Below are 11,526 nucleotides of genomic sequence, written 5' to 3' on the forward strand. Positions count from 1 at the left end.
CAACCTACAAAAAAGAGATCTGAGCATCTGGAGCCAGAGGTATCTCCTACACAGTCTCATCCTTCTTTTCCTACAGGTGGGGTCCAGGACAAATGAGACATGGTAGAGATGATAGCTATGTGAAACTGGGGTTTTTAGTCATTTGTACTAAGTAATATAGAAATGTGATACGGAAACCCTTTGAGACAGCCCTTCATTTGATATACCCATTCATCACATTTATTCCTTCAGCAAGTATTTTTGAATATGCAGTGCAACAGACACACACTGAATGTTTACTACACAGTCTCTGCTAGCTGGAGAGGCAGCATGGGTATGGAAGGTGTGTTTGCAGCATGAACAGTTACTACAGAGGATGCTATAGTTGACCTTCAAATACATTCACTGAGTGTGTACTGCGTGTTGGGCAGTCCATGAAAATATTTGTATGGAAAGTCCAAGGAATAATTTGCTTTTGATGAGAACAGTAGCCAAGTACAGGGAAGGAGACTGTTTGGAAGTATACAAACAACTTTGAAGAGTAAGCTTTAGGCTGTCTGGAACGGGACCAGGAGGAAGCGGGACAGTCAAGATGACAAGGAGCACAGGTTCTAAAGTAGAAAGAATAGAGGATACAGGCTGAGGACATGGTTATGTCTAGTGTACAACAGGCCCCAAGCAGTGTCCATGTGTCTCTGTCTGCCCTACAGACAGTAGGAGCAGTGTGTAGAGTGAATGAGGAACTTACATGTAGCAAGCAAGGAGAATTCAGGCACAGTGTAACCAATGGGCATTTTCATAAAGCAAAGTTACATGTGTTAAATGAAACCATTTTGGACTAAGCTCCTGCATTGGGTCACAACAGACCAGAATGAAACTCAAAATGGAGTCACCCATGCTAAAGTTTCACATTGCCAATGACTCAATTACTGTCAGACTGTCTAAATAATCAAGGGGAAAAAACTGGGTATGGTGCACATGCCATATACCAAGCATGGGGGTAGGGTAGAGGTAGGAGAATCAGGAGTTCAAGATCATCCTTTGCTACACATTAAATTCAATTCAAGGCTAGCCTGGCCACATCAGACCTTTCCTCAAAAATAAAACAAAATAACCATAGAAATGATACCAAAAGAGGTAATGCCAATGCTAAGATAATGAAGTTATTTTTCTGTACTTTAATATTGTCCTAGCTAGAGTTGCTATTGCTATGATGAAACACCAAGATCAACAGCAAGTTGGAGAAGAAAGGGCTTATTTGGCTGACACTTCCACACCACTGTGCACCATTGAAGGAAGTCAGGACAGGAACTCAGACAGGGCAGGAATATGGAGGCAGGAGCTGATGCAGAGGCCGTGGAGGGGTGCTGCTTACTGGCTTGCTCCCCATGGCTTGCTTTCCCATAGAAACCAGGACCAGCAGCCCAGGGATGGCACCACCCACAATGGGCTGGGACCCCTATCATTGATCACTAATTAATATAATACCCTACAGCCAGATTTTATAAAGGCATTTTCTTAATTGAGGCTCCCTCTTTTCAGATGATTCTAGCTAAGTTGACATAAAACTACCCAGCACAAATCTTTATGCAAACAACTTAACTGATCAGTTATTTTTCTGCTGTTCTAGCTCTCTGTTCTTTGACTGGCAGGCAAGATAACTTTGAAAATTTTATTATTTTTTGTTTTGACTTTTGTCAGCCTTTTTCTACCTATAAAACTCACCTTCTCTAGACAGGTTGGTGGAATATTTATTTTACTTTATAGAATGAAATATTTCGGGGCTGGAGACACAGCTCAGTGATTAAGAGCACTGTCTGTTTTTCGGAAGGACCCGGGCTCAAGTTCCAGCACCCACATGGACACTCACAACTGTCTGTAATGCCCATTCCAAGGGATCTGACACCTTCATGCTAAAGTGCATAAAATAAAGTCAAATAAATAAAAAATAAAATAAAAATATTTTTTAAAAGAATGAAATGTTTCCTGATTCTGGAATTGTAAAATAATGTAAATCAAAATCTTTCAACTAGCAAAATTATATCATAGAGTCCCTGCCTTCCAGAGGCTTCTGATGCCGTTGTAGAGACACTTTAAAACAGGTAAAATCAGGATGAAATTTTTGGTCAAGTCTAAAACTTGGCCCTCATTAAAAAAAAAAAACTCTGAGTAACCTTAATCCTGGAGAAATGGAAAGCAGACTGAAATCTCCACGAGGCCACCATGGACCTGGTGGGACTTCAGCTGAACCTGGAAATCCCTTCTTTCTTTCTTTCTTTCTTTCTTTCTTTCTTTCTTTCTTTCTTTCTTTCTTTCTTCTTTTCTTTTCTTTTGTTGTGAGGCTCTGAACAGCAGAAATCTTTCTGCTTCAATTTCTTGAGGATTACAGGTTTTCATCAAGATACCCAGCCTAAAGTTTTTCTTTCTACCTTTCTGCAGAGTGAGCCTGGTGATGGCTAAAGACAGGATAAACCTCATGCCCTGTGCTTTTTCTTTCCATACATAATCAGAGCAAGGGATGTAACAAGGAAGAAACCAGGGTAGGAAGACTGCTTGAGATGTTAACTTAGCTGTAGGCTGGCCCACCAGCAAGCACCAGCTAGAAGGCCAGAGAAAAATGCTAGGCATACACATCATTCATACATCCCTGAGCTTGGCCTGAGCCAAGATGGCAGGAGACAGGGGGAGGCTAGGCAGGAACTCAGATAGCCATACTGTACTCCTCCCTCCTCCCAAGGCATCCTCATCTGAAATGAAAGCAAGTCCGAGTGAAGATGGCTTCAGGACCCGCAATGGGAAGACTGTATTCATGGAAGACAATAGTGGCTTCAGCTTATAGGCAAAGACTATAAGGATGGCTGTGCTGGTTGTGTTCATATGAGAGACAAGTGAAGAGCAGCAGCGCTGCGGCCCAGCAAACACAGCTTGCAAACAGGCTACTTCAGCACTGGCATCTTGCTGGGTCCTCCACAGGAGACCTGGCTTCCAACTTGCCCTTTAGTGCATGTGGGTGGCCATCTATCCTCCACAAGCAACAATTTCACTTTCCCACTTCCTGGGATTCCTGTGGAGAGAGTTGGAAGGGCCAGCCTCTACTGAGATCATTAAAAAACAGGTGTGCATCAGCCAGGGTGGGAATTCAAGCAGAGGACGTATCCTGCAGTGGCTTAAGTGGTCCTTAAGGAGAACCACCTAGACCAGTGGTCCTCAACCTTCTTAACCCTCCAACCCTTTAATACGGTTCCCCATGCTATGGAGACCCCCCAACCATAATATTATTTTCATTGCTACTTCATAACTGTAATTTTGCTACTGTTATGAGTCATAATGTAAATATCTGTGTTTATCAATGGTCTTACATGGCCCCTGTGAAAGAAATTGTTGGACTGCTGAAGGGGTCTTGACCCGTAGGTTGAGAACAACTGAGCTAGACACTGTCACTGGGGAGAGCTCTGTGGCTCAGTTGGGTTTCCTGGATGTTATTCTTTTTGTTCCATCACTGGTTTCATGCTCTGATTATGGTAGCGTTGATGTTGGACTGGGCGTGCCAAGTCCCATTTCACTGGGATTGTTGTCCTGGTAGATGAGTGTTGGAAGAGGACAGAGCTGGTCAGGAGGTGTGTGTTTCCCAGGAGGATTCTGGGCTGGGCTGTGTGTTCTGGGAGGGAAGGGATTGTCTTTTCCTCTCTCTGATGCAGTTGGTAGCACGTCTGAGACATTTGGTGCATCTGTGGAATGAAGGAGGATAGACTTGTATTCCTTTTCATGGACTGATTTACCTATTTTGCAAGTTTGAGTCAGGGTCTTGCTATACGGCCTAGTCTGGCTTCTAACTTGTAATTTCCCTGTTGTCACCTCCCAAGTGCTGGATTTACAGGTATGTGCCACCATTCCTGGTTTGGAAGCCCTAAGAGGTGAGGAGGCAGGGGTATCTTTCTGAGTCAAGGCCTTGGATGACATGCAGAATTAGTTTGATTTTCTTGGGAACATATTTTGCTGTTCAAATTTCATTCTGGTTCAATTGTTTTGGAATCTACAGTGTTCAGTTTTTATTTCACTTTGAACTCATTAATTTATTAAGTTATTGTTTTGTTGGTCCCCCCCCTTTAAACTCCACTTTGGTTCATGATTTGTTTTTCTAACAAAGTATTTGTCTCTCATTTGTTTTGGGCTACAGCAAATTAGTGCCATTTAAAAATAGTTTTTGTTTAATGACTGTGATCAGTAGAGCCAAGGAAGTGATGTGTAGGGGAGGAACATGTGATGAGGGTTGCGTTTAATTTTTAATCCTAATTAGAGCGTCAGCAGTGCCCTAAGTGCTCATTAAGTCTCAAATGAAGATCAAAGGAAGCCCAGTGGAAGTACCCTGCCTGGCTCCCATGCCAGACAGAAAGCATTTGCCACCTGGCCTCCATCACACACCCTATTCCAGAGGTTTTAAAAACCCTCTAGGTTCTTTGTAGTTCACAGAGGGGTTCTTCCTTGTTCTCTCTCTTTGTGTGTATGATATGTATGCAGATGTGTATGTGCATGTATTCATGTAGGGTGGGAGGACAGCCTCTGGTGCCCCGCCCCGCCTCTCGTCTTGATCGAGATAGGGCCTCTTTGTTGTATTGATGTTGAGTATGCAGGCTGGCCGGCCTTTTGGAGACACTCCTGTTTTGATTTTTGTGGTTTTATTTGTTTATTTTAGTCTTACTTGTTTTGTTTTATGTGTATGAATGTCTTACCTACATGTTCATAATATGCATGCCTAGTATCCAAGAAGATCAGAGGAGGTTGTCGGATCCCCTCCAGCTGGAATTGAGGATGGTTGTGAACCACCTTGTGGAGTTTGTTTATGTGTTTGGTGTTGGTTTTTATTGAGACAGGGTCTTGCTGTGGATCCCAGGCTGCTCTCTAACTCTCAATCCTTCTGACTCAGCCTTCTGAGTGCTGGTATTATAGCAATGGTGACCAGCTAGCATGGGTAATTCATAAACAGAAACTTATTCTTTGGAGTTCTAGACACCGGAAAGTTGCCTTGCCTAGAGATTTGTCTGATGACCATACATTCCAACTCTTAGATGGTTCATTTTTGCTATGTCCTCACATGGTGGGAAGGGCACACGAGTGCCCTCAGTGTTGGGGATTGAATCCAGGGCCACATACATGCCAGGCAAATACACTCCTACTAAGCCCCCTCCCCCAGCTCAGGCTTTGTCTTTAATCAGGGTACCAGTTACAAATGTCTATCACATTAGAAATTAGACTTAAGTTTTAAGGGGGAAAACAAACATTCAGACCATAGCTTCTCATAAGAACAGAAATCCTTAAAATAACTCAAGCTGACCATTTCCCGACAGCTACCTGATCAGCTCTGTTCTCAACTCCTCTGGATATCCACTAACCTTTGGGGATTAGCAGAGGTACCCTGAACTGGCAGGAGGTCCCTCAGTTCCTACTCTCCACTCCAAACAGAATTAACTACATGTGGCTCAACAATGGAAGTCTTCTTGCAGAGCGAGAACAGTTCTGACTTGGTTTTGTTTTGAGACACAATCTCATGTAGTCCAAACTGACTTCAAACTTTCTGTTGAGGATGACCTTAGCCTCCAGACCTTCCTGCTGCCTCCTCCTAAGCACTAAGATTCTAGACATGTGCCATCAGGCCCAGCCTGAGGGAGGCAAATTCTTTAGAGGGTCTACCAAGTATGTCCAATCTTCAGCCACAGGCTATATAAAGGGCATGCCACAAAGGACAGCTATGAGTGCATCCCAGTACAGTACCCTAAACTTAGAACATTGTGAATTCTCCCCCGCTTTCAGCTGTGTGGTTCTGAACACCAACTTTGCAGATGACACTGTGTCAGATTGTCAAAAGATTGGATACACCTGACTCACCTTGTATTTTTCATTGAAGATTCATCTAAGAACCTACCAGAAATAACATGAGAGAACTCACACAAGTTCTGTAGGTTTTTCCCCTACTCCAGACTTCCATCAGTGGCCTAGAGGTCTAGCTTAGAGTCATCTTCATTTTTTAGTGGTACATGTGGCAGGGAGAGAGTATCCCCCAAGCCACAGAGACAAGGAGGGGTTGATTGCTTCTGTGGCTTGCTCCTACCAAGTATCCTCTTGCCTTCTTGGCTTGTTCTGGTTTGGGTGATTGGAAACAGGGAGAAACCATAGGAAGAAAAAAAAGCTAGGCTTATTTGATCCCGTGGAGTAATGTGGATGACCGGAGGAGTGTAGATGGCTATAAGGCCTGGTCCTGGCTTGCTGAGTATCCCTTGACACAGTGGTCACCTTCCCCAGAATTCTCTGGGTTCCCGCATCCATGGTATCACAGCAAGCAAGGGGCTGTCATAGGCTGCCTTTTCTGGTACTGTACGACTTGGCTAATTAGACTGGGGGAACTGCAAGTGTGCGTGCCTTTACTGAACAGTATCTGGTTGTGGACCAAGAGATAATTCTGAAAAACAGGATTTTAATACCCTTGTGTGGTTATATTTCCCCACAGGCAACCATTCCTCCTTGCTCTGTGAGGCATAGATCCCTATTCCTATCGTTTGCATTGAACATGGAGGCTGCAGGTAGTCCATCCTGCCTGGACGCCCTGCCCGGGTCAGCGGATAGTATTCACTCCGAGTGGCCATGAGGACTGTGCTACAGTGTCTGCTTGCAGCTACTCAGGTGCAAGGGTACACTTGATGGCGAGCTTGACCACGGCTGCTGCTGCTGCTTCTTCCTCCTCCTTCTCCTCCTGCTTCTTCTCTTCCTCCTCTTCCTCACCCCCCCCCATCATTCTCCTTCTTTTGGTTTTTGGAGCCAGGGTTTCTTTGTGTAGTCTTGGCTGTCCTGGAACTCTGTAGACCAGGCTGGCTTTGAACTCACAGATATTCACCGGTGTCTGTCTCCTGAATGCTGGGATTATAGGCGTGTTCCACCACAACCTGGCTCGCAATGAGCTTCTTGTGAACTAAGGGCTGAGGAATGGAAGCGGTGAGTTAACTTTGGTGCAGATCTGCTTGTTTGGGAGTTCTGTAAGCCTCAGCTCCTCTGTGAAGCCTTCCTTAAGTTCCCTTGCATGGGAGCCTCAGGGATTCTAAAGTGTTCTGGGCTTCCCTCTGTGAAGGTACTTACTGTTTGCTGTCATGACAGTCTGTTTATTAGCCTGGTCCCCTGGGCCTCAGTTTCCTTGAAGGCAAATATATCTTATGCTTTTCTGTACTTTCAATGGCTGGCACGGTGCCTAACAAAACAAGAGCTCAATAATTGTGACAGTAAGAATGAAAGAATGAGTCAAGGGTGGAATGGATGTAAAGGCTGCTGGCACTGGAATGGGAGGGCTAGTTATAAGAAAGAGCACGGAGGGGTTTTTAAGGAGAAGCATCAGGGCCTGCTGCTGGTGATGCACTCCTATAATCCCAGCACTCTGGAAGTACAGGCAGGCAGATCTCTGAGTTCGAGGCCAGCCTGGTCTACAGAGTGAGTTCCAGGAACAGTCAGGGCTGCACAGAGAAACCCTGTCTTGAAACAAAACAAAACAAAACAAAGAAGGAGGAGGGAGAAGAAGAGGAGGAGGAGCAACATACCACCTGCCTGACGTGGATTGACCTGGGCAGAGCCATGAGAAACCCCTCACAAAGGAGTGTGTGATGGTTCTCTCTAGGAACAGACCCTCTTGGCCATCTGTTTCTGAATCTGTCTATAGCAAGAAGAATGTTGAAACTGAGTCTTAAGTGCACCCCAGCACTGGCCACAACTTCCAAAGTTTCTAGAACTATATTACAGGTTTTGGTTATGTCCTTATATTTAAGCCCCACATTGAAGGCACCATTATTCTCATTTTATAGATGAAGAAACTAAAGGCAAGGATGGTTCAGGAGTTTAGCCAAGTTCATTCAGCCTGTATGTGCTACTACTCAGTTTCCAGTCTGGTTTTTTAACTTGAAAGTCTGCTCATTCTTTTCTGAAATCTGTGGCCCATGACTCTTGGGCATCTGACTTCCCTCCATTCCTACCTCCTCCTGGTTTTTCTTACACTTACCCCAAGTTCCATGACTAAAGATTGCAAACTACTGGGTCTAGTTGCTTAGCAGATAATCTCAACCCTCGGCCCCTGAGCGGTCCGTAACCTCCAGTACCTGTGGGTTGGTGTGGCCTTCCACAGCCACATTCCCAATTCCATCTCCTGACTTCCCATTCTTCTCACTCCGTCTATGGCCAGGGAAATTTCTCTCACCTTCTTCTGTAAGAACAGAGGCAAGCCCTCTTCTGCCTGGGCACCCAAATCACCTTGGCTTTCTTGACGACTGTTTGTGTCAGAGTCTCATTATGCAGGCGAGACTGGCTGTGAACTCACTAGCCTCCAGCACTGGACTCCAGAGTTCTGTGACTGCAGAAGTGTGACTCCATGCCCAGTGATAATAAGTGCCGTATTCAAGTTGTCAGAGAATAGAAATCCTCGATTTTGAAAACTAGAGTTTTCTAAGAAGGTTCTGCCTCTTTTGAACACCTGGAAGAGATGAGATTTTATTGATTAAACATTGTTCATTTTTCTCAAATTTATGAGTTCCTCAGATGCCATGGGAGTAGTTCTACCAATGCTTTGACTTCATGCCAATCCCAACTCTTTTTGAGACAGGGTGTGTAGACCAGGCTAGTCTTAAACTCAGAGAGATCCACCTGCCTCTGCTTCCTCCTGAGTGTGGGAATTAAAGGTGTGTGCCTTGTTCAATACCAAGAAACAAAAGTGGATCAGGCTGATCTCTGGCTGGGAATGGAGAGATTAAGCCTTCCATCCCAATACCTGGGAGGCTGAGGCAGGGGGATTGTGAATTGTAGACCTATCTTGACTACAAGTTCGATCCTGTTTCAAATTATGAGAGAGAGAGGGGTTTCACAACCTCATGAAATAAGCATTCTTGTTATTCCCCATTTGCCAAAGGAAAGCTGAGATTGAGAATTTAGGCCCCAAAGCTATGTCAGGATTTGAACCAGTGTGTTGTCAAATACTCACTTTTCTCATCTGCCATGCTGCCCACCTCATCCCACCCACCACCTCAGCTGGTCCCTCCTTCCTGTGTCTTCTGATGACTCATTCTTTCTTGGCAGAGGCTGTGGTTTGCAGACATTGTGGGTTTTGATAACTTGGTAAATGGAGTCATCGTGTTGTCATAGCCGTCCCTGTGTCGGCTGGTTCTCTGGCCACCCACTGGCCCTATTCCCTGTGCTGCTGTGAGTCTCCTGGACTTTGTGGGAAACATGGTTCCCTGGTTGTATACTGTCTTTGAAAGAATGTGGGTTCCCCAGAGGCTGAGCAGAAGCCTCCCTAAGCTTCTGTTCCCTAAGGCTCTGCTCTATGTTGCTTATGTCAAGATATACATCAAGATCCAGTGTTTGGCCTGCAGCTGAGCTAGTTCTCCCCCATCTCCAGGATCCCACATGGATCTGCGGCCAGCTTTACCTTCCTTTTTCCTCTGAGGCTTTAAGTGAGAGGTGGCAATCCTCAGTCTCAAAAGCATTTTCTTTTATCTTTTTTTCCAGCTCCCTTGGTGCCTTGTCTGTGTGATAATATCAGTGGCCAGCATCAGCCTCCCAGAATTCTCTTGGTGGATGTGCAGTTAGCCTCCACCTGTGCCCCTTGTGGGAGCAGACTGTAGAGGGATGTGATACTGAGTAGAAGAGGAAGCAAATACTGAACAGGTTCTCTGAGCCAGATACAGACACACTTGTATCTTCAAGTTTAATCACAGTAATATATCAGTACTCTTGGCCTCATTTTGCCATGGAGACCAAGGTACTCAGCGAGGCTGAGGCAGCCTGCCCGAGAAGGGCAAAGCTCCTGGCCAGTTTGATTCTGAAGTTGCTGTTTAGATTGTACTTCATCTTGTAGGTAACAGGAAGTCACTGGAAGTGTCTAGCAGGAAGCCAAGAGACTAAAGCCTTGTTATAGGAAGATGTTTGACAGCAAGAAATGGACTGGATGACAGAAGAGTGGCCAAAGAGATGGGGACCAGTGAAGGGACTATACCATGCTAGATGGAGTCTTAACCAGGATGAGGGCTGAAGTAAAAAGGCAGTGACTGTAACAAGACAGCCTTTGATCAGAACGTCCTTCCTCTGCCGCCATTTAGGGCCCTGCCAGGGTGTAAGAAGTGCCATCAGGGGTGACACCAGTTGCCACCCTACTTAGGTCAGTCACTCAGGGACAGTATGGACAGGAAATTTGGAAGTGGGGTAGGGTGGGGACTTCTGTACTCTTTTAGCAGGGCCACAGCAGGCTACCTGCTCCTGCTGGGAACCAGGCTCTTGCCACCACACTGAGCATGCTCAATAAGGAGTAAGTGGCTGTGGTAAGCTAAGAAATGGCTTTGGAATAGACATGAGCTGTCATTGTTTATGTCCTGGGCTGGCATGGCAGACTGGATGACTCCTCCCTTCCTGATGAGGAAACTGAGGCTTGGGAGTTCCTGGATTTCTTTCCCATGGTTATCTAGAAGGCCAGAGGGCAGGGTTCAAATTGAGTGCCTCAGTCCCAACTCTGACTGCTCTCCTCAGCTCTTCAGTCTTTGGAGAAGTGAGGGGATTAATGACAAGTTTCCCAGGAGTGGGGCAGCTTACAGTTTACAGACTGCTTCCCATCCATTATCCCATTGATCCTTACAGCAACATATGATTATTATTCCTATTTTGCAGATGGGAAAACCAAGGCCCAATTATTTGAGGCTATCGTCATTCAGCCATGAGTAATAGAGAGCTAGAATTCCAGATGAGGATCTTTCTCTCATTTATCCTCCCTTCCCCCCTCCTTTTTTTTTTTCTTTTTGGAGAAAAGGTTTCACTTTATAGCACAGCCTAGCCTTGAACTCATAGCCATACTCCTGACTCAACTTCCCAAGTTCTGGTATTACAGGTGGGTGGAGGAAGGAGGGTGAGTGAGTAGAAGGATGTTTGCAGGGGTAAGACTTAGAAGAATTGCACATTGACTCAGGCAACGCCTTTCCCATTCCAAGGTTCTCTTTATAATCCCGCAAGTGACTCTGTTCTTCCCATCTTAACCCTTTTACAATATTTCATGTTATAAATGATATCCCTACCAATGGGAAAAGTCAGTATAACACAAGGAGGCGTGAGAAGTCCCAAGATGGTAGACGAAGTCTGCCTGTCCTCCAATACACCAGCATCTCTAAGGTTTTGCTGCATTTAGTCAGGCATGATCCAAACTGGACTGTGTCTTTATTGCCTGCTCAGGTCCACCTGCCACCCCCTTACAGCCGTGGAATCAGTAGTAGTTTCGGCCTCTTAGTGGTCTTTTGGTGTTGAACTCATTGGAACTGGGTGCCACAGCACTGGATTCTCACTCTGTTGACAATGCTGTGGAGCATCGTACCAGCCTAGAGTAGGTGCTAATGGAAGAGCTGATGAAGGGGCGACTGAAAGGATGAGTGACATAGCTGGCCATGACCTTGGCAAACCACCTCTCCATTCCTAACCTTCATGTCTACATCTACCAATTTGGAATTATGGTGATCTCCTTCTTAGTCACCCTCAAACCTCCAG

This window comes from Meriones unguiculatus, chromosome 11, assembly GCF_030254825.1.
Source record: "Meriones unguiculatus strain TT.TT164.6M chromosome 11, Bangor_MerUng_6.1, whole genome shotgun sequence".
Taxonomy (NCBI): Eukaryota; Metazoa; Chordata; class Mammalia; order Rodentia; family Muridae; genus Meriones; species Meriones unguiculatus.